Source organism: Nicotiana tomentosiformis, chromosome 8, assembly GCF_000390325.3.
Source record: "Nicotiana tomentosiformis chromosome 8, ASM39032v3, whole genome shotgun sequence".
In the NCBI taxonomy this organism is placed as follows: Eukaryota; Viridiplantae; Streptophyta; class Magnoliopsida; order Solanales; family Solanaceae; genus Nicotiana; species Nicotiana tomentosiformis.
The window spans coordinates 139,575,044-139,598,080 of record NC_090819.1 but is presented as its reverse complement, the minus strand read 5'-3'; the positions used below and the strand labels follow the sequence as shown (position 1 = coordinate 139,598,080).

General features: G+C 37.4%; 1 long non-coding RNA gene across 1 annotated transcript; it reads right to left on the bottom strand.

Annotated features, from left to right (window-relative positions):
• Positions 1 to 20,309: 20,309 nt before the first annotated feature.
• LOC138896979 (uncharacterized) lies at positions 20,310 to 22,769 on the bottom strand. Its single transcript, XR_011410664.1, has 2 exons — positions 22,505 to 22,769; positions 20,310 to 21,186 (listed from the first exon to the last, which is right to left on the bottom strand). It is a non-coding gene; the product is annotated as an uncharacterized lncRNA (long non-coding RNA).
• Positions 22,770 to 23,037: the final 268 nt, after the last annotated feature.

The window sequence follows — 23,037 nt, the reverse complement described above, 5'->3', positions numbered from 1 at the left end:
AAAGAACAACTTTTGCAGATATTGAGTGAGTGCAAAACTGCAATTGGTTGGACCATTGCAGACATTAAGGGTATCAGTCTGGCCTTCTGTATGCATAATATTCTACTAGAAGATGGCCACAAACCTTCCAGAGAACATCAAAGAATGTTGAACCCCAACATGAAGGAAGTTGTGAAAAAAGAGGTGATAAAATGGTTAAATGCGGGGATCATTTTCCCCATCTCCGACAACAACTGGATCAGCCCAGTCCAATATGTGCCTAAGAAAGGTGGGATGATTGTAGTGCAAAATGAGAACAATGAGTTGGTATCAACAAGAACAGCCACGGGATGGCGAATTTGTATGGACTACATAAGATTGAACAAGGCCACCCGAAAAGACCACTTTCCATTGTCGTTCATTGATCAAATGCTAGATAGATTGGCTGGGAAGTCCCACTTTTGCTTTCTGGATGGATACTCGTGGTTTAATCAAATCTCCATTGCCCCGGAATATAAAGAGAAAACATCATTCACCTATCTATATGGCGTCTACGCCTTACGGAGGATGCCATTCGGCCTATGCAATGCACCCGCCACATTTCAAAGGTACATGATGGCCAACTTCACTGATATGGTAGAGGAAATCATGGAGGTCTTTATGGATGATTTCTCGGTGGTGGGAGACTCATTCGATGATTGCCTAAGGAATTTGAAAAGAGTGCTGAAAAGATGTGTCGAGACTAATCTGGTACTCAATTGGGGAAAATGCTATTTTATGGTACAAGAAGGTATAGTCTTGGGGCACTTAGTGTCAAGTAAGGGCATTGAGGTAGATCGTGCAAATGTTGATGTGATCGAAAATCTTCCACCACCCACTTCCGTCAAACCAATAAGAAGTTTTCTTGGACACGTCGGGTTCTATAGACAGTGTATAAAAGTTTTTCCAAAATTGCTAACCCATTGTGTAAATTGCTTGAAAAATATCACCCTTTTGTGTTTTCTGATGACTGCAGGGTAGCTTTTGAGGAATTGAAGAAGAGGCTGGTGACAACACCTATCATAGTTGCACCTAACTGGGAGCAACCATTTGAGCTGATGTGTGACACAAGAGACTATGTTGTGGGAGCAGTGCTTGGGCAGCGTAAAGACAAAGTCATGCATCCAATATATAACGCAAGTAGAAGTTTGAGTGTTGCCCAACTAAATTACACAGTGACCGATAAGGAGATGCTAGCAGTGGTGTTCGCATTTGACAAATTCAGGTCATACCTGATAGGCTCGAAGGTAATTGTTTATACTGACCATGTTGCTCTCAGGTACTTCATTGATAAGAAGGAGTCAAAGTCACTCCTGATTCGATGGGTGCTATTGCTGCAAGAATTTGACTTGGAAATTCGTGATCGAAAGGGAACGGAGAACCAAGTGGCTGATCACTTATCTAGACTGGAAGGAGTCGGAGAGAAGGTTGAGGTGGAAGAGATTGTGGATACTTTCCCAGACGAACAACTACTAGCCACGAGTCTTGAGGTAGCACATGGTATGCAGACATTGCAAACTACCTGGCAAGCGGTATTGTTCCCTATGACCTTTCCTATGTTCAAAAGAAAAAGTTCTTTTGTGACTGTCGCATGTATTATTGGGATGAGCCTTATCTATTCAGGATTTGTGTTGATAACATGATCCGGAGATATATCCCCAAGATAGACCAATCTTTTATTTTGCAGGCTTGTCACGCGTCACCATATGGTGGCCATTTCGGGGGAGTAAGGATAGCTGTGAAAGTGCTGGAGTCGGGCTTCTACTGGCCGACATTGTTCAAAGATGCACACTTATAGGTGAAGGGTTGTGACGAATTCCAACAAACCTGGAATATTTCCCGCTGGCATGAGATGCCTATGAACCCAATTCAGGAGGTAAAAGTGTTTGATGTATGGGGAATCAATTTCATGGGGCCTTTCGTCAGCTCATATGGAAACAAGTACATACTCGTAGCTGTGGACTACGTGTCAAAATGGGTGGGGGCTGCAACGCTCCCTACAAATGATGCAAAGGGGGTAATTATTTTTTTGAGAAAGAATATATTCACTCGATTTGGCACTCTAAGGGCAATAATCAGTGACAGAGGCACTTACTTCTGTAATCGAGCCTTCGCAAAGTTGTTAGAAAAGTATGATGTACGCCACAAGGTTTCCACCCCATATCATCCACAAACGAGTGGGCAAGTGGAAGTTTCGAACAAAGAGATAAAGAGCGTTTTGACAAAGACTGTGAATGCTACAAGAACTGATTGGGCGAGAAAGTTAGATGATGCACTATGGGCCTATCATATCGCTTTCAAAACTCCGATTGGCATGTCGCCGTATAAATTGGTGTTTGGGAATGCGTGTCACTTACTAGTGGAGTTGGAGCATAGAGCTTTATAGGCATTGAGGCAGCTGAATCTCGATATAAGAGTTGTTGGTACAAGTAGAGTTAGAGAGTTGCATAAGCTTGATGAGTTTCGCTACCATGCTTTTGAGAGCACAAAACTATACAAGGAGAGAATGCAGATGATGCATGATAAAAATATTCTTGAGCGGAGTTTTAAACCTGGAGATATGGTATTGCTATACAATTCAAGACTAAGGTTATTTCCGGGCAAATTAAAGTCAAGATGGTCAGGACCATTTCGTGTGGTAGAGATTCACCCCACTGTTGCCGTAGAGATTACTGCGGAAAATGACACTTGTACGTTTAGAGTCAATGGGCACAGGTTAGAACATTATTTGGGCATGGATGATACGAAAGTAGTGTCAGTGACTCATCAGCTCGAGCCACAAATGTTGAGCGAGCCTTAAATGCGATCACCTGCATCGTGCCGCGACGTTAAATCAAGTGCTTCATGGGAGGCAACCCATTGTAATGTTGTATCCATCATGCCGTGACGTTAACTAAAGCGCTCGTTGGGAGGCAAGCCAATTCGTAGTTGATTTTTAGTATAGTTAGAATTTTTCTTTTTGTTTTTAGGAATTAACAAGTTTGCAGGTGATTTTGGCATTCCGTACGGAGCACTGTGCGTCACCCGAAGGAAACCTGACATGGGAGCTCGCCTCGCATGGGTTGAGGCGAGGTGTAACAGGCAATAGAGCCCGCCTCGCATGGGTTTGGATGACCTGAAGCTCGCGTTTGACCTAGCGTCGTGAGGGAAAAGGCCATATGGATCAAGCGACAAGCCTCACGCAGCAAGCCCTCTAGCTCGCGTCTGACCTCGCGTCACGAGGGTTAGGGCGAGGTAAAAATGTAGGCGTCGCTAGGTAAGTATTTGTCGTGCTTATTTTAATTTTTGTTCCCTTATTTGCTTCTCACTCCCTCACTTAAAACGCCAAAAATAAATCAAAAACACGAAACCCTAACCTAAAACACTTCACTCCTCACAAAACACTCACACAGATACACTAGTCTCACACACTCACGCAACACTACCATCCCAAGCAAGTTTCTCCTATTTCCTTCACTTGCAACAGCAGTACCAAGGCAAATTCTTCCTCTTAAAGCATCTAAGCTATGATGTTTATCTCCTTCCTTTGAAATTTCGAGTTGGATGAAGGTATGAAATTAGACACAAAATTTGGGGGTTGTTCTTCATTGTAATAATTAGTTTGTGTGTCCCAACCCCATGAACCCCATAGGAATGGTGTTGCTTTTGTATGAACACGTGGTGGTACGGAATGCCCAAGCCGATTTGGGAGGGTGAGGCAATCCCTCACCCCTATAAGCACTCCCATGGCACGAGTGTATGCTACATGTTTGCTATAATGCCTCAATGGCATTCCTTGTCCCCATTGGAGCCCGAGTCTCCAGGATTAATAGACTAGTGTTATGTAGTCGTGCACCACGTTAAAATATTAAGTGTTGGGTACCTCACTGGTAGCCCGATGCTTCGAAAGTGGAGGAAGCACTCATGTGTTGTTGTTTGATTCTCATGATTAAGAAAATACGAGGTGAAGTCTGAGTAACCTCGGAAATTTGGGCAAGACCATATATGTCATATCGTAATGCAGTTTTAACTGATTGATGATTACTTGTGTAGGAACGAATATGCCTCTGAGAAAAGACACCAGCAAAGGAAAGGCTACTTCCACTGCTCTGGCTAAAGTAAAGGCGACCTTCGCACCTCCCCCAAAGAAGAGAAAAGGGGGAGAAGCTACATCTGGTTAAGGTGAAGGAGAACAAGTTGTGGCAGTTGTAGCAGTTGTAGCAGCCATGCGTCCACAACCCCAAGGCCAACGGGAGTTTGGAATCAGAAGCATACCCCCGCATACTAAGGATTGGTACAGGCGTTGTAGGCCTAAATATGTACATCCGGAAGCCGCTCTCCATGAGCACCGACTGCAAGTAAAGTACCATGCTATTTTAAGGGACATCCATGATTTGGGGTTGAGCTATGTATTTAAGAACACATGGGATATTAATCTCAATCTAATGCGGGAATTCTATGCAGTGTTTGATCTATAGGATACCGAACAGCTGGTGCCGATTCGTGGACGGTTGATAAAATTTTCAGCCATAGCCACATGTAACTTTTTAGGTGCTCCGGATGTTCCTATGGAGACATTAGACTACTTCATTAGCCGTCCTACATATAGAGAGTTGAGGCACATGTTATGTGGTATCAATTCTACGGCAGTGTGGATCCGTGATAAGAAAACAAATCGGCCCAAGAAGTTCCCCAAAACGAAGATGAGGGTAGAGGCTCAAGTTTGGTTGAAACTGATTAATGCACGGCTTCTACCGTGAAATAATGACACACTCATTAGCTGAGAGAGGACTTGTGTGCCCTACTTCCTCATGACGGGTCAAAGGGTGAATGTGGGTCATCTGATCTGCTACCAAATGTCTTCGGTAAGAACGAGTAAGAAGGTCGATCGAATGCCTTTTGCCAATGTTTTGACTCAGTTCTTAGGATGCGAGGAGGTTGAGGAGGAGATAGAGTTTTCCCACATCATTGATCAGCCCATACGACATACGGACATTACTAGCATCTGGGTGAAGGAAGAGACTGCCATGCCATCATTGACAGGTGCCAAGCGCAATGCTCGTGATGATAGTTTTATGGCCCATTTCTATGGGATGATGGATTTGCAGCTGAGGATAAGGGGTAGGACGGCTACTATAGTGGAGAGGGACATATTGGAGGAGCGGTTCTCGCTCAACGCTCATGCTCAACAACTGGTTGGGCTAGGTGATGGATACAAACTTCAGGATGACGAGGATATTAACACACCTGAGTTGTCTGAGTCTGAGCCGGACCAGTAAGACAATGAGGACAATGATGATGAGGAGGAGGACGCACATGAGGAAGAGTGGGCATCCTCAGAGGATGAGGGCGACGATACAACATGACGAGGTTTTTTTTTTCTTAGATCCTACTCATTTTTCTTGTTTTGTCATTTTGTGCATGCACTAAGGACAATGCATGATCTAAGTGTGGGGTGGGGACTTATAAATATTAGTTTTGCTTATTTATTTGTTTTTTTAGTAATTGTCATCTTTGTTTTAGTTGATTATTTTAATTATTAGCTTAGTTAATTATTTTAGTTATTTGTTTTTAGTTATTTGTTGTTAGAAAAAAAATAAATATATATATATATATAGATAGATAGAGAGAGAGAGAAATTGGACTCTACTCTTCCCGGCGATGGATCTCCTAGACAATTTTCTTGAGGGAAGTAAGTCTAAAGAAAAACAAACCAAAAACGATTTTCTTGTAGGTAGTGTAGTAATTCCCCCTTGGTTTTTCTTTAGTCCATGGTTCTTTTCCTAGGGCTTTTAGTTGAACCGGGTGTAGTTAGTTTTAATTTTTAGGAGTAGGAACCATGGGGCTATGCATTTAATTGCAGCAATATATCTTAGCTTTGTTATGCCTTGAGAATAGTTAGTACTATGGTTGTGACGCTTAGGCTCGGTCTTTGACTCTAGTATAAGTACCTTAACTGCTTGGACTGGAGTATCGCGATGAAATCAATCCTGAGTGAGTTATGTGCCATGTATATATGAGGTTTGTATGTATTCTATGTATTACATTTGATGTCTAGAACTTGCCTCGTGTGTGTGCAAAGCGAAATAGTAGTCTTGTCCAGTCTGGGAAGTGATATAGACGTTTCTTTGTTAAGCCAGATATATAGTGTACCCACCTAAATATTATGTATCATAGTTAACTCCTTTGAGCCTATTATCCTGTTTCTTTGGTAACCACATTACAAGCCGTACCCCTTTGTTTTTTAATTGACCATAAATTCGAACCGTGTCACCTCTCATGAGCACTTGAATTGTGATGAATTATGTAAAAGTTAAAGTGTGGGTTGGCTTTTGAGTGGAACAATTGAAATGAGGAGAAATGTGCATTGTCTTGAAAAAAAAAGATGTCAATAAAAGCCACTTGAAGAGAAAATTTTTTTTTTAAAAAGAAGTGAGAAAAATGATAATAGTGTATTGTATGAAAAATAATTCTTGATGATGGTGGCCAGTGATATACTTGTGCTTAAAGAGTATGGGGTAATATAATTTGAAGTGATGGTGGAATTTTGGGTTTGACATAAGTATGGGTTGTAATATTAAAGTATATGTATTAAAGTGCTTAAGGGAGATGTAGTCACTCATATCCAAATGTATCCTACCCGACCCGCAGCCTATATTACAACCAATTAAAGTCCTACTTGATCTTAGACTGAATGAGATTGATTAGTAGAGTATTACACTACGGTCAAGCCTATGGTGCATCATTTGTGGCATATGAATGTTATTTATGAGAGCGAGTGATTTTTTCCTATCTTGAGTTCTTACGTTCTTAAAATTCATTGTGTGTGGAACTAAGCTCTTGTTGGGTGAGGGCACGTGATTCGTAAAGGAAAGGTAATATCATTGACCTCCATGTTAGAGTAAGTAAGTGAATTGTGAACAAGGCATGGTATTTGTGAGTCAAATCTTGAGGTGAGGATGTTACACCTTTGTGCTTAGACTATTTTAAATATTTTTGGTGTGATGAGTTAAGGGAATTGCTTAAAAAGGTTGCGTATATAGGATGTCACTGGTTGTTCTATGTTGCCCTTATTGTTATTGTTTCCTATTATTTTGTATATTATATTGCACAGGTTATTAGACTAGTGAGTGTCTTGACTGTACCTCGTCTCTACTCCACTGAGGTTAGTTTTGATACTTACTGGGTACCGACCATGGTGTACTCATACTATACTTTTGCACATTTTTGTGCAGAGCCAGGTATTGGAGATATCAGACTCGGACAGGGTTAGAGTGGGATCGCAAGGATTCAAGGTAGAGCTGCTTGGTCGTCGCAGTTCCTTGGAGTCTTTCCATATTATTGTACTGTAATTTATTATTCAAATAGTATTGGGTATTCGATCTTTGAAATCATTTCATGTATTCAGTTAGAGTTAGTGACTAGTACTACCAGTCTTGGGAGGTTGTTATATTTATATGTGTTCCGATGTTGGTTTTGATTACCTATTTAATTGATAGTTTAAAAAAATGGCTTCGAAATGTAATAGAAATCGGCTTACCTAGTCTTAGTCACGATGCCTGTGGTGGGATTTTGGGTCGTGACAAGTTGGTATTAGATCTCTAGGTTCATATGTTCTACGAGTCATGAACGAGTTTAGTAGAGTCTTGCGGATCGGTACGGAGACGTCTGTACTTATCTTCGAGAGGCTACAGAGCTAGTAGGAAAAATTCATTTCTTTCATTCCTTACCGTGCGACATTTATTCAGCTTGAAGCGTATATCTTATGTTCTTTTGCATCCACTCATGTATGAAATTGCACTCGATATCAACTATGCGCCAACGGTTTGTGATACTACAGAGGGGTTATAAGGGAGCCAGGGTTGCTCAACCATTGTTACAACATGTCGTCCAAATCGAGAATGTGGAAGTATTGAGAGATCATCCAGTTGCGTACATTGGGGTGCATCAGGTTCTGATATCTGGTTGATAAGTATGATCTTAAGTAGGTTTAATTAACTGCCTAATCATCACAATCGTGGTAGGGTCACGAGGTAGGTGTAGATCTGAAATAGTTGGTAGTATTAGAAACTATGTAGTTCGTATGGGATTTCTATTTAGCGAAGGGTACATACGCAGCTAAGGCATTAGAGGAAATGAGTTTAACTATCACGAGGATGACATGCACCAAATAAATGGCTTGAGGTGTCTTATGACCGGTGTCCTATGAGCGATAAAGGTTAGCATTGTGGATCATCAGAATGTGTCCTATGGTTTCGTTCCAAGTGAGGAGAGTCCATTATCAACGATCAGATTGCGGGGTCATATGTTATATCAGTTTTGGCCTGAGATGTATTTATGTGGTATTAAAAGGTTCTCCAAAACTTGTATATGATTAAGAGGTGAAATATGTATGGGATGATGCTGGGGCTTATGGTATTCCCACATCCTTAATAATTCTACATTTTAGTACCAGCGGGGTCACAAAAACAATTTCAGAATATTCGGGGTGCTACAGTAAGTTCTTTTAATGCACCAACGGCACGTGGTTCTTACATTGGTTATTCCTGTTATCCGGCAGAGATTCAGTATGAACAGCCGTGCCCGCAGAGGGGTTGTTATGAGAGTGGTGATACTAGTCACATCAAGAGGAATTGTCCCAGACTTGGGAGGAGTAGATTTCATCAAAACACTCGGGCTACAAGATTTATTCTAGTTAATACTCCACGTGCACAGTCAGTTAGAGGTGGAGGACAAGTGGGTAGAGGGCGCCTAAGAGGTGGAGGCCCGACCCATTGACATGATTGTTATTGTGTGGCCGAGGCCACTACACCAAATGGTGTCGTTACGGGTACGATCCCAATTTGTTATAAAAGAGTATTTTCCCTTAATTTGATTCGGTTCTGAATATTGAGGTGAGTCCTCCTATTATGATCCACTTATGGGTGAACTTCGTAATTTTGTGACCCACTTATGTGAGCCCGTGTCTGTCATTTTAATTTTTTTTCTATGCACCATTGAGGGCTATAAGTCCAAAAGTAAAATTTTATTATTTATTATAGTGGGTTTAATGTATTTTGGAATAATTGATTCCAATTTATGAATTATATTCATTATAGTGGGTTTAATGTGTTATGAAAAATATTTACGAAATTTATTGAAAAGAAGAAAGAAAGAAAATTGAAAATTTCAGTTGGCACAATGTGCAACATACTTGTGATTTGGAGTTGAGGACGAGATCCTCACATTTATTTTTATATGATGTGAAATATTTAAACCGGGCTACAAGCCACGGTGGAAGTTATATAAGGACGAGGTCCTTGTGGTGAAATATTTATGAGTTTAAAATTCTCCCTTTGTGAAATTTCATTTGTACAATAGTATTAATAGGGAGTCATGCCTGTTAGGCTTACTTGATAATTTTTGTATATTTTCTGTGCATATTCAGCCATTTTCGTGCTATAAACATTGAGTTTTAGCCTATGAGGTGAGTGCCCAGGAGGCGTTAAATGTGACTCATTAACCCGAGTAAGTAATCATGAGGTCTTCATGCCTCACATTCTGTTGTTAGTGTTGTGAAAATTTTAAATGAGGTGGTGGTTAATATGAGATTAATTGATGATGCTGGAATTAATTATGAACAACTTTTAAGACCAGAGATGTGGTGATGAGCATACATATGATATGCTTCATGTCCTGATATCATTATGATAATGCAATGCTGGTAATGCTGAGCTTAGTGTTATCGATATATACCTTGTGGTGTTTTGTTAGGTTGTTGATGTGTTGTTAGGAGTTGTTTTGGTGTTACTCTGGCAGGTGGATAGGTCCATTTACAGGGGAGACTCTAGCAAAATTTCTGAAAAATTTGGGAGTTAGAAAATTTTGGGGAATTGATATGTGCGAAAGAAAAAAAAAGTTATGTTATGTGTTTGAGGGCGGAATCTACTTCTCATTCTAGGGCGAATGATCCTAAACGGGGGAGAATGTAACACCCCGGAAAAATTTTGAAGTACTTCAACACTATCAAGAAAGTTGATGTGTGCGTAGGCACGAGTTGCTATAGCCAGTTGACACTAATACCGTGTGTCGAAGTGAAAATCAGGTCTTTTCAAAATGATTGTAGAGTTAGGGAATTTGCTTCAAAGCTTATAATAATGGAGAAAAGAAATAATCTCAATTGAGATGGTGTTGTCGGACCCGTGTTAAATTGCGGGAACTTAGAATCACCCACAAGTATGTGTGTAAGAATACACCCAGTAATTTAAAGTCCTCAGAAAGATTCTTGGCATGTTTGAGGACGAACGCATGTTTAAGAGGTGGAGAATGTAACGACCCGACTTGTCGTTTTAAGAATTAACGCCCCGTTCAACTACTTAAGGTCCCGGTCAACTTCATAATATGTATTATGACCCGCGGGTGTGGTCAATTTTGATTTTCGGAAGATTTAGAGTCTAATTGAAAGATATATTCTCACTTTTGAAGCTTAAATGGAAAAAGTTGACCATAGATTTGACTTTTGAGCAAACGACCTCAGAATATAATTTTAATGATGACAATAGCTTCATATGGTGTTTTCGGACTTAGGCGCGTGTTCAGATTTGTATTTTAAAGTCTGTAGGACAATTCGACGCATTTTGACGAAAGTTGGAAAATAGACGATTTTCGGAAAGTTCGATCAAAGGTTGAATTTTTTTATAACAAGGCCGAAATTCGATTATGGAAATTGTAATATGTCTGTTATGTCACTTATGACTTGTGTGCAAAATTTGAGTTCAATCGGACTTGATTCGATAGGTTTCGGCCTCGAATGTAAAAGTTGAAAATTTCATAATAGACTAAGGTTTCAAGTGAGTTCACACAAGACCTAATTTCAAACGAGCGTACATCTCTTGATATGAATAGTTATATAGTGTATTACCTATCAAAAGAAAGGTCTATGTGTCTAGTTTCCAACGCTTCAAATCGTTCGTCATTTGGACATTCCTACAAGATATTATGACCAAGAGTGGCTAGTAGGGGAATTACTAGAAGTCATGCGGTGTGATAAGGGTGGCTAAAACGCGGGATGTTATTTCGGGAAAAATAATATATTTAAAAATTATATGTGAAGTATCCCGCGGTGATATAATTAAATGAGATATTGTGAATTTATTTATTATTTGGGACTATGAGGCGGTACCTCGAGAGTGCCCTGTTGATATTCCTTTATTTATGTTCTCGTCTTGGATGATTTTGTTCCATTTAATATGTAAATTCTTGTCTTCTTCCGTGATGTACTAGCTGACTTTATTATTATGTGTTTTATGCTCCTAGTTGTATCGTGTTGACTTTGATTTTTTTTAGCACGAGACTCTGAAGAAGTATATTTCTCGGCTTCGGCTTCGGCTTCTACTTCTCATTCTATGGCGGAGAAAAGTTATGTTATGTGTTTGAGGGCGGACTCTACTTCTCATTCTAGGGCGAATGATCCTAAGCGGGGGAGAATGTAACACCCCGGAAAAATTTTGAAGTACTTCAACACTATCAAGAAAGTTGATGTGTGCGTAGGCACGAGTTGCTATAGCCAGTTGAGACTAATACCGTGTGACGAAGTAAAAATCAGGCCTTTTCGAAATGATTGTAGAGTTAGGGAATGAGCTTCAAAGCTTATAATAATGGAGAAAAGAAATAATCTCAATTGAGATGGTGTTGTCGGACCCGTGTTAAATTGCGGGAACTTAGAATCACCCACAAGTATGTGTGTAAGAATACACCAAGTAATTTAAAGTCCTCAGAAAGATTCTTGGCATGTTTGAGGACGAACGCATGTTTAAGAGGTGGAGAATGTAACGACCCGACTTGTCGTTTTAAGAATTAACGCCCCGTTCAACTACTTAAGGTCCCGGTCAACTTCATAATATGTATTATGACCCGCGGGTGTGGTCAATTTTGATTTTCGGAAGATTTAGAGTCTAATTGAAAGATATATTCTCACTTTTGAAGCTTAAATGGAAAAAGTTGATCATAGATTTGACTTTTGAGCAAACGACCTTAGAATAGAATTTTAATGATGACAATAGCTTCATATGGTATTTTCGGACTTCGGCGCGTGTTCAGATTTGTATTTTAAAGTCTGTAGGACAATTCGACGCATTTTGACGAAAGTTGGAAAATAGACGATTTTCGGAAAGTTCGATCGAAGGTTGAATTTTTTTATAACAAGGCCGAAATTCGATTATGGAAATTGTAATAGGTCCGTTATGTCACTTATGACTTGTGTGCAAAATTTGAGTTCAATCGGACTTGATTCGATAGGTTTCGGCCTCGAATGTAAAAGTTGGAAATTTCATAATAGACTAAGGTTTCAAGTGAGTTCACACAAGACCTAATTTCAAACGAGCATACATTTCTTGATATGAATAGTTATATAGTGTATTACCTATCAAAAGAAAGGTCTATGTGTCTAGTTTCCAATGCTTCAAACCATTTGTCATTTGGACATTCCTACAAAACGTTATGACCAAGGGTGGCTAGTAGGGGAACTACTAGAAGTCATGCGGTGTGATAAGGGTGGCTAAAATGCGGGATGCTATTTCGGAAAAAATGATATCTTTAAAAATTATATGTGAAGTATCCCGCGGTGATATAATTAAATGAGATATTGTAAATTTATTTATGATTTGGGACTACGAGGCGGTACCTCGAGAGTGCCCTGTTGATATTCCTTTATTTATGTTCTCGTCTTGGATGATTTTGTTCCATTTAATATGTAAATTCTTGTCTTCTTCCGTGATGTACTAACTGACTTTATTATTACGTGTTTTATGCTCCTAGTTGTATCGTGTTGACTTTGATTTTTTTTAGCACGAGACTCTGAAGAAGTATATTTCTCGGCTTCGGCTTCTACTTCTCATTCTAGGGCGGAGAAAAGTTATGTTATGTGTTTGAGGGCAGACTCTACTTCTCATTCTAGGGCGAATGATCCTAAGCGGGGGAGAATGTAACACCCCGGAAAATTCTTGAAGTACTTCAACACTATCAAGAAAGTTGAGGTGTGTGTAGGCACGAGTTGCTATAGCCAGTTGAGACTAATACAGTGTGACTAAGTAAAAATCAGGCCTTTTCGAAATGATTGTAGAGTTAGGGAATTTGCTTCAATGCTTTTAATAATGGAGAAAAGAAATAATCTCAATTGAGATGGTGTTGTCGGACCCGTATTAAATTGCGGGAACTTAGAATCACCCACAAGTATGTGTGTAAGAATACACCAAGTAATTTAAAGTCCTCAGAAAGATTCTTGGCATGTTTGAGGACGAACGCATGTTTAAGAGGTGGAGAATGTAACGACCCGACTTGTCGTTTTAAGAATTAACGCCCCGTTCAACTACTTAAGGTCCCGGTCAACTTCATAATATGTATTATGACCCGCGGGTGTGGTCAATTTTGATTTTCGGAAGATTTAGAGTCTAATTGAAAGATATATTCTCATTTTTGAAGCTTAAATGGAAAAAGTTGACCAGAGATTTGACTTTTGAGCAAACGACCTCAGAATAGAATTTTAATGATGACAATAGCTTCATATGGTGTTTTCGGACTTAGACACGTGTTCAGATTTGTATTTTAAAGTCTGTAGGACAATTCGACGCATTTTGACGAAAGTTGGAAAATAGACGATTTTCGGAAAGTTCGATCGAAGGTTGAATTTTTTTATAACAAGGCCGAAATTCGATTATGGAAATTGTAATAGGTCCGTTATGTCACTTATGACTTGTGTGCAAAATTTGAGTTCAATCGGACTTGATTCGATAGGTTTCGGCCTCGAATGTAAAAGTTGGAAATTTCATAATAGACTAAGGTTTCAAGTGAGTTCACACAAGACCTAATTTCAAACTAGCATACATCTCTTGATATGAATAGTTATATAGTGTATTACCTATCAAAAGAAAGGTCTATGTGTCTAGTTTCCAACGCTTCAAACCGTTCGTCATTTGGACATTCCTACAAGAAGTTATGACCAAGGGTGGCTAGTAGGGAAACTACTAGAAGTCATGCGGTGTGATAAGGGTGGCTAAAACGCGGGATGCTATTTCAGGAAAAATGATATCTTTAAAAATTATATGTGAAGTATCCCGCGGTAATATAATTAAATGAGATATTGTGAATTTATTTATTTGGGACTACGAGGCGGTACCTCGAGAGTGCCCTGTTGATATTCCTTTATTTATGTTCTCGTCTTGGGTGATTTTGTTCCATTTAATATGTAAATTCTTGTCTTCTTCCGTGATGTACTAGCTGACTTTATTATTATGTATTTTATGCTCCTAGTTGTATCGTGTTGACTTTGATTTTTTTAGCACGAGACTCTGAAGAAGTATATTTCTGTGTTTTCTTACTGATTTTCGATGATTAAGTTGATTTAAATAAAAGAAATCATTATTATGTTTCAAATTAAATAGTTTTTACATCCAAATCAGTAGTTTATCTGATGCTTTAATTTAAGTGCAATGTTATTTTCTTCACCCAAATAATTTCTAAAATAAATTCATTTCTTTGTTGATTTCTTACTTGATTTAAAAATTTTAAACTCACTTTAGTGGAATAAATTGATCATGTGGATCTTATATACATTGATTGTCCGTGCAGTTGTGATAGAAATATGGGCACGAGGTGCCGTGGAAATATGAAAGTAGATTGAGACCCATATTTTTATGATTATGAAATGGGGTGTCACAAGGTGACTTTTATTTGAAGGGATTATATTCCAAAAATATTATTTGAAAGAATTATAGTTGAAAGAAATTTATTTGAAGAGAGTATATTCGAAATATATATTTATTTGACAAGGTTATATTCTAAGAATTTTTATTGAAGAACTTATATTTGAAAGATTTATACTTGAAGTACTTATATTGGAAAGACATTTATTTGAAGAACTTGATTTAATTGGGTATACTTGTATTTATTATTCGTTAAGTGATATTAATTGTGTTCTTGTTGTTTTGCTGTGCACATCACTGGTTGTTCTATGTTGCCCTTATTGTTATTGTTTTCTATTATTTTATATATTATATTGCACAAGTTATTAGACTAGTGAGTGTCTTGACTGTACCTCATCTCTACTCTGCTGAGATTAGTCTTGATACTTACTGGGTACCGACCGTGGTGTACTCATACTACACTTCTGCACATTTTTGTGCAGAGCCAGGTATTGGAGATATCAGACTCGGACAGAGTTAGAGTGGGATCGCAAGGATTCAAGGTAGAGTTGCTTGGTCATCGCAGTTCCTTGGAGTCTTTCCATCTTATTGTATTGTTATTTATTATTCAAACAGTATTGGGTATTCGACCCTTGAAATCATTTCATGTATTCAGTTAGAGTTCGTGACTCAGTACTACCAGTCTTGGGAGGTTATTATATTTATATGTGTTCCGCTGTTGGTTTTGATTACCTATTTAATTGATAGTTTAAAAAAATGGCTTCGAAATGTAATAGAAATCGACTTACCTAGTCTTAGAGACTAGGTGCCATCACGACGCTTGTGGTGGGATTTTGGGTCGTGACAGAGGCGTGCACATTTCTAACTTTGAAAGCTTATTTCGTCTCCTGGTTTGACTAGGACTTGGCCTACGCGTTTAGGTCTTTTCCTACACATATAAATAGACCTAAAACGCCACTTTTGAAGGACCTTTGGTAATTGGAGGCAAAGATAGCTCGTGGAACAACCGTTGGGAGCTAGACTCGTTGATTTCTACATCCCTTTATCCTTACTTTGTAATTTAATTATGCAAAATATTTCGGATATTGTTACTATGAGTATGAGTAGCTAAACTCATAATCTAAGGTTTTGATGGAACCTGTTGAAGGATGATTTTCTTGTTACGTTAATATATATATTTGCCGTAGTATTTTCTCTATTTTTTCAACTATAATATTATTGTGGTTGATCGAAGGGCCCTCAATCGACTGTGCCTATTTAGTATCTATTACTCGGAAGAGAGTGCATATTTAGGTAGTTGTTGAACAATATCACTCCTAACGTATATGAGGGATCAATACGAAGGGTTTAAATGTGAGATTAGGGATAACGAAACCTTGGTGCGATCCGAGTGAGCCGTACTTAATGCCAGCTAGCGTAATTTGGGAGAATATGTCTAGTCAATTGTGGTAATTACTCGGAAGAGAGTTACGACAGTTAGAGTGCTCATGATCGATAGAGAAGACTTAGGTAAATTTATAAAAAACGTAGCGGAAAAAATTCCGACAATAGGGGAAATTACAACCTTAGATCATTCCAATTCTTGTCTACAACCGTTAGTAGTTAGTTATTAATTGTTGCATTTTCATTACGTAATATTTAGTTTGTAAACATCCAAATTGTTACTTAAATATTTCTGAAGATTGATTGTGTGAGTTCGTGCGAGTCTAGTAGTTATGTTTGATAGGTTAATTCCCTGTGAATTCGACTCCGGACTTATTAGTCAGAATATATTTGCAACGACCGCTTAGTCCTTTTTATAAGACATAGTTATGCGTCATCAAATTTTGATTTCACAAACTGTAATGCTAGCACTTAACTATCCACACCTTCTCGTATTTGTTAATCATCACAAACGGACAGATATTAATTTTACACACAGAAAACAAAACAAAACAAAAAAAAAGAAGAAGAGAAAAACATGTAAGTTCTTCCCTTTCGAGTTAATTAATTAGATAGATTCATATTGAAAGAGATTGACATTTGACAATAACTCCGTAAACAATAAAACTGAGATATTAATCACTCTGTATAAAGAAAAAGATAAAACATCTGTTCAAATTACAGTTTCTCACCTTTGTTAATTAAATTACCAATACTAGAACAAAAGCAATAAAATTCCCTCTTAAGTTTTCTCACCTTATTTCCATTACTAATCTTTTCTCCTTCCTTGTAGCTATAAATTAATCTTCTCATGTTCAGTACGTCAGTCTCGGACTCCGATTCCGTCGCCGACGAAAATCTCTCCGGCAATGGCAAGCTGATCATCATATTCCGTTCGATCAAATGAACAAGTGAAACTAACTCGAAAGAATCATACAATGGGCTCCCACAGTCCCATACAATAGAAGAATTAGAAGCTTGATCATCATCTTCTCCTTTTTTCATTTTTCTTGAACTTTTGATCTTCTTGTTAGCTAGATATATATGTCCTATGGTTATTATAGAATATAGATATTGGAAATACAAAAGGTTAAGTTTGACTCAGCTGGTGGTTGTTTTTGTTGGGAGAAATTGATTTCCCAATAATTGGATTGTCTAATGGCTAGCTAGCTGTCTCATGTTTCAGATTGAAGTTTAGTTCTATTTATTAATTCTAGTATGGAATTTTCTTATTGTTTCATATTTCTTATATGACTGTTCCTTTCCATGTATAGCTAGTTAGGTTGGTAATTCCATCGGTGTGAGTTTGCTCATATTATCGGTCCTAAGTTCGGATAAAGAAGTAGGATTGATCTAAATAGAGTCAATATATGATGAACGTTTACAATCTGAAATAAATCATGGCAGCGTATTCAGCAAAACACATGTTACATTAGATGATCTTCAATAGCACGACATGGTCTATGATGATTCATATAATTAATTCCAACTTGCTTGAGATGAGATGAGGTGTGGAATCAAGTAAACTAATTTTTGTGGCTGACCTTATATAGTTACATTAATATATGTTCCTTGCAAGGCGGAGTACTAAGCTTGACATTTTTCTCAAATTAATATTAGAAGTAGTTGTTTGTAGTTGTATAATAGATGAGCAAAGCACAACCAGTTATCAATATATACAGTATTCTGCTGACTTACATTAAGAAAATTAAACATCATTTGATGCCCTTACTGGGATACCCAAAAGTCACTAAACTCGAGAATAATTCAATAAAAAATAGTGAATGGTTTCTTTTGAAACCTTCCATTTGCTGCAGTTTTTGCCCCTACGTGACATGATCGAGGCACTCTCCAGAGTCCAGGCTCCATCTATTTTATGGTTCAAATCTTGGACACTAATAAATAATCATTGTTCGAACTTTTCTTATAGATTACTTAATCTTCATTTTAAGTAATTTTCATTTAAAGTTTTTTTTTGGTTGAAATTTGATGAAATGACATGATAGTAAGCTAAAAAGATGTAAATATATGGACACATTTGCGATCATGAAAAGCACCCTAATTAATTTATGTTTTTTCATGCTTGTCATTTCCAGTGATGCAACTACATCATTGTCTTCATAATTGGACTGTTTAAAGCGCATATTTATTGTTTTTAATGAAGAAATTAAATAATTAATTTGTCCTCTTTTTGGTCAAATATTAGGGATATTTACATATTTATACTTCCAGCAGGCAGATATTAGTACATTTTTACCACGCACTAACACAGAACACTAGTATAATAGGACATAAACTCACAGTTCGATGGAATTTGAAGTTGAGACCTCGATCTCGACAAATGAATACGTTTAGATCAGTTAGAAGACTAATTTCATCAGTTTGCAATATGAGTTTCTTCGATTTCGGCCTACTGTTGTGTTGGGTCGAAATTTGGCCCAAATAAATTGATTGTCTTAGGACCCGTTTGGCCATAGATTTTATCAAAATAAATTTAGATTTTATTTGGCAAATACATATTTGGCCATAGATTTTGCCTACATTTTGGCAAAATCCTAAATCTCAAATCCCAAAACCAGCGGGCCAAAATATCACTATTACATTTTTTAAAAAATTGCCCCAAACTCTTGTATTTTATAAAAGAGCCAACCATTTATTATTTTGTAACAATGTTGCTTCGTCTTCTCGGTCACCTGATAGTGTATCATGTAGTTCATTATAAAAATGATAATTTTGTATCAAATTTATTTATGTTCAGGACTATGTTTTGCGATAATATAATGAATATTATTGATAATACTGTTGGGTATTTGTGATAATTTTTAAAACTTGTGGGTATAAGACATGTTTCATATTTTTCCAAAATAAATTTGAAAAATATATTTTGAAAACTGATGTCCAAACACATTTTCATCTTCAAACCAAACTTCACCCAAATTAGATTTTTCAGAATAAATTTGGGAATATATGGCCAAACGCTACCTTAAATTTGTTTCAAATATCTTCTTGAGATATAATTTTACACCAAATGAGGAAAATAATTTTTTTCCAAAAGTTTTTTGAATATTTTATCGAGAAATAGTTTTACACAAAATGAGGAAAACAATCTAATTGAGATGTGTAATGTCATGGGCGGCTTTCTAGCCATGTCCCATGACCCCTTGGACGCGCCCCATGGCGTCTTAGCAAGCCTCCCAACGCCTAGCGTCATGGAAGACCCCGTGGTCTTGGTTGCGCCAAGTGACAAGCTCGCATGTGCCTCTGTCGCCCCACCGATTGCCCTCGCCAGCGCCGAGCCGCAGGCAGATGCCAACAGCGTCGCGCGCGCAGACTGTGATGCCAAAGACAAAGTTGCTGACAACAGACATGTTTATACCTTGTAGAAAATTAAGTCCTTTTCATTGTAAATATAGAGTAATTTTATTTCATGTACTTCCATTATGTTCCTTTAGCTTGGTTAGGTGACGAGGCCAATATGTATTGGAATTTGCTTCTTGTACTCTGCCAAATTCTAGTATAGTTTAAGATATCGTTCCACAGAGACTGAATAATCTATTCTACAGACTTGTAATATTCTAACTACTATTTGAGAGAATCAAATTGATGAAAAGTGAGTGAGGTTTAAAACTTGTTAATTACTTAAACAAAACAAATAACTTTCGAAAGATTTATAATTTTTTAAAAAAGAGTTGGGAATCATTGAATTCACTTGATAATATTACTATAATAAAATCTCAATTTCTACATTTATTTCTTTAAAGAATAATTGCTTATTTCTAGTACAATTATATTTTGCTTAATAAGAAATAACCAATTAATAACACTCTGTGAGAATTATGTTAATTAATCAACTTAAGAGTAGTGACGTTTAAACCGAAATATTTTTATTGCTTGGATTGTGCTAAAAGAAAGTAAAAACTTCATAAGAATATTTATACTAAGGATCAATAATCTTGTCTACAACAATTCCTCCCTGAGAATTAAAACTGAGGCAAGCAAGATTACTGACTTGAATTAATAGTTTACTAAAAAATTATTTCACTCTACTATTTTATTCATCAGTTATTATATATTAATTTTGCTCTGCGAGAATTACAAAATTAATATATGAATAACTTAGAAATAAAATATATAGAAGTGATAATACAGTAATTAAAAACCATCATTTCAACACAGTATGAAATGTAAATAAAACGTTTCAAGCCAAGAATATATAAAAACTGAGATAGTGTTATAAAATATATCAAGTTTCATCAACTATCCCAACGAAAAGAGATTACTTCATTATGGAGTAAGAAAAGCTAAAAAAGATATTTAGAAGACTAGAAATATTTAAAAGACTAGAAAATATTTTTATTATAAAGAAAGAAGACCAAGACTAGTTCTTGTCTTGCAAAAGATTGGATCTTCTTGTACAAAGAGAGCTTGCTATTTATAGGAAAAGATGAGTAGTTTTGTCATTTTCCACTTTTGCGAATGTGAAATCCATGAATGCGAATTGACCTTTGTGTACGTAGATTCCATATATTCACCTATGGGCTTCACTCTTGACTTCATGAGTTAGACTTGAAAATGTAGGTTCCATGTATGCAGATCTTTGCTAATATAGATTCCATACATGCATCTATGACTCTTTTGCTTCCCTTCTTGACTTCATGAGTTAGACTTGCAAATGTTGGTTCCATGTATGCAAATGTGACCTTTGCGTACATAGATTCCACATATGCATCTATAGCCCTTTTGCTTCCATTCTTGACTTCATGAGTTAGACTTGCAAATGTAGGTTCCATGTATGCAAATGTGTCCTTTGCGTATATAGATTCCACATATGCATCTATAGCTCTTTTGCTTCCATTCTTGACTTCATGGGTTAGACTTGCAAATGTAGGTTCCATGTGTGCGAATGCGACCCTTGCAAATATAGATTCCACACATGCATCTATGCTCCTTTTCATCTCTAATTATCTCTTTCCATAAGCCCATATGTATATTCCAAATTTGCGAATACGAAGATGTTGTGTGCAACTGTGGCTTTGCTTCATTCTTTTGTCTTTTAGCCTTTTTCCCTCTTTTTCATAATTTCTTCTTCCTACAAGATTTGTTAGAAAATATGTTAGGATAGGATATTCTTATTCATATTTTATTTTAAAAAATTATTTTTTTATGTATGAAATTACGTGAATAATTTATATCCATCACTAGGTCAAGTCCTGTAACTTTGATTTTTTTTAAGCACTATTAAGGGGATCAAGCAATCAAACTTTCTAGCAAGCAAGAAATTCTCTGTACTGGTGTCTCCCCCCCTCGAAACCATGTTGATTTTATGTAATAGCTTTCATTAATGTAATCAAGCTTTCTTTCATTCTCAATTCTCTTTTTTGTTCTCTCAATTTCTCTTGATATTGGTTTTTCCGTACGACACTAACAATCTAGTCTAGTGTACGGAGGGGGACCTCAGTTCCCGGATAGTAACTACACGAACATCGGTTGCTTAGCCTTACGTCGCCCTTCTAAGAAATCTCAGGAAGGCGCCGCATAAAAGTTGGTATCGGACGAGGGAACACACTACCATTACCACCATTTCTGACCATGGTGAATCATGCGGATCGTATCACGACCCTTGATGAGACGGCTGGCGTATTACGGCCCATCATGGATACTGTGCTTGAGCTAAGAACCAACCTAGAACAAAGGTTGGATGACCTAGACCGCAGGATGTGGTAGGCCGAAGGTGCATTGCGAACATTAGTCTCGACTCTGAGGGAGACCGGCAAACGGCAACCACAGAGGCATGGTTGATTTTGGTCTTTTCCTAGTATTACCTCCATCATCTCCCTGTTTTCTTTTTGGCCCTATAGTTTTTTCTATCTGTAGCCGAATTGTCTTATTGATCATTTTTCCTGAATGTGTGAAAGCTCCTATTGGCTCAACTCGGGCTTCAAGAATAAGCCGAGTTATAGTAGAAGGAAACCCTAATCCTTTGTGCTTAGACTTAAAACGATAGAATTGAATCTGTGTGTAGAGGTGTTTTGCAACATCAAGAGGCATCCTAGAACTAATCACATAGGACATAAGTATTCGATCCCTGTATATTTTTATTTTGCTCTCGTTTGGGACTAGACGACTACTCACAAATACGAGTATTGGTCTTACTCTGCACAAAAAATTTAGGAAACAAATACTACTTTTAAATCCATCTGTATCATAAGTCCAATGTGCTCCAAGGGGACATAATTTCTCTTCAACTAAATCCTAATTTGATTTTTCTATGAAAGCTAAAATTGCTTTGTCCTAAAAAATAGGCAGATTATAAAGCTTCCTAATTACAGAAGGAGAGAAGTCTATTTTTTCCCTTGAACAGTAGAAAAGTAAGAGATAGGATCTAACTTTTGATAGAATTCTCTTACCAAATCTAGATAAAATACTTCTGTAGGTTGAGAAAATAGGTCCCATTGGTAGTATTGAATCACCCTTGCAACATATGCATCATCAACACCATCTTCTCGATTGAAGTAGATCCCTTTTTCATCAACACTCTTAGTAATATTGGACCAAGAATCATCAGTAGAAGATGAAGCAACTTTTGAGAATGATGTCTTCTTTGGAGGACCCATAAAAATTGGTGAGAGAAAAAGAAAATAGGAGTGAGATAGAGTGAGCAAGCAGAGAGAAAAGAGAAGCGTCTGGAATATGAGGTCCTGGTGGGTAAAACTATGGTAACTCGCTTTTTTCTGTTTTCTTTTTACAAAGGTCCCCCAGTTTTCTTTTATGGACCAAAATGCACAGTAAAAAAAAATCTGCCACTACATATATAGTATGTATATATCCCAAGCAGCCACACCATGAGGTATCTTTGCACATATAGAAAATATATATGTATATATGTATATCAGTAAGAAAAGAAAGTAGAGGATTAGTAAAAATCTTCTACCGTTGTGTA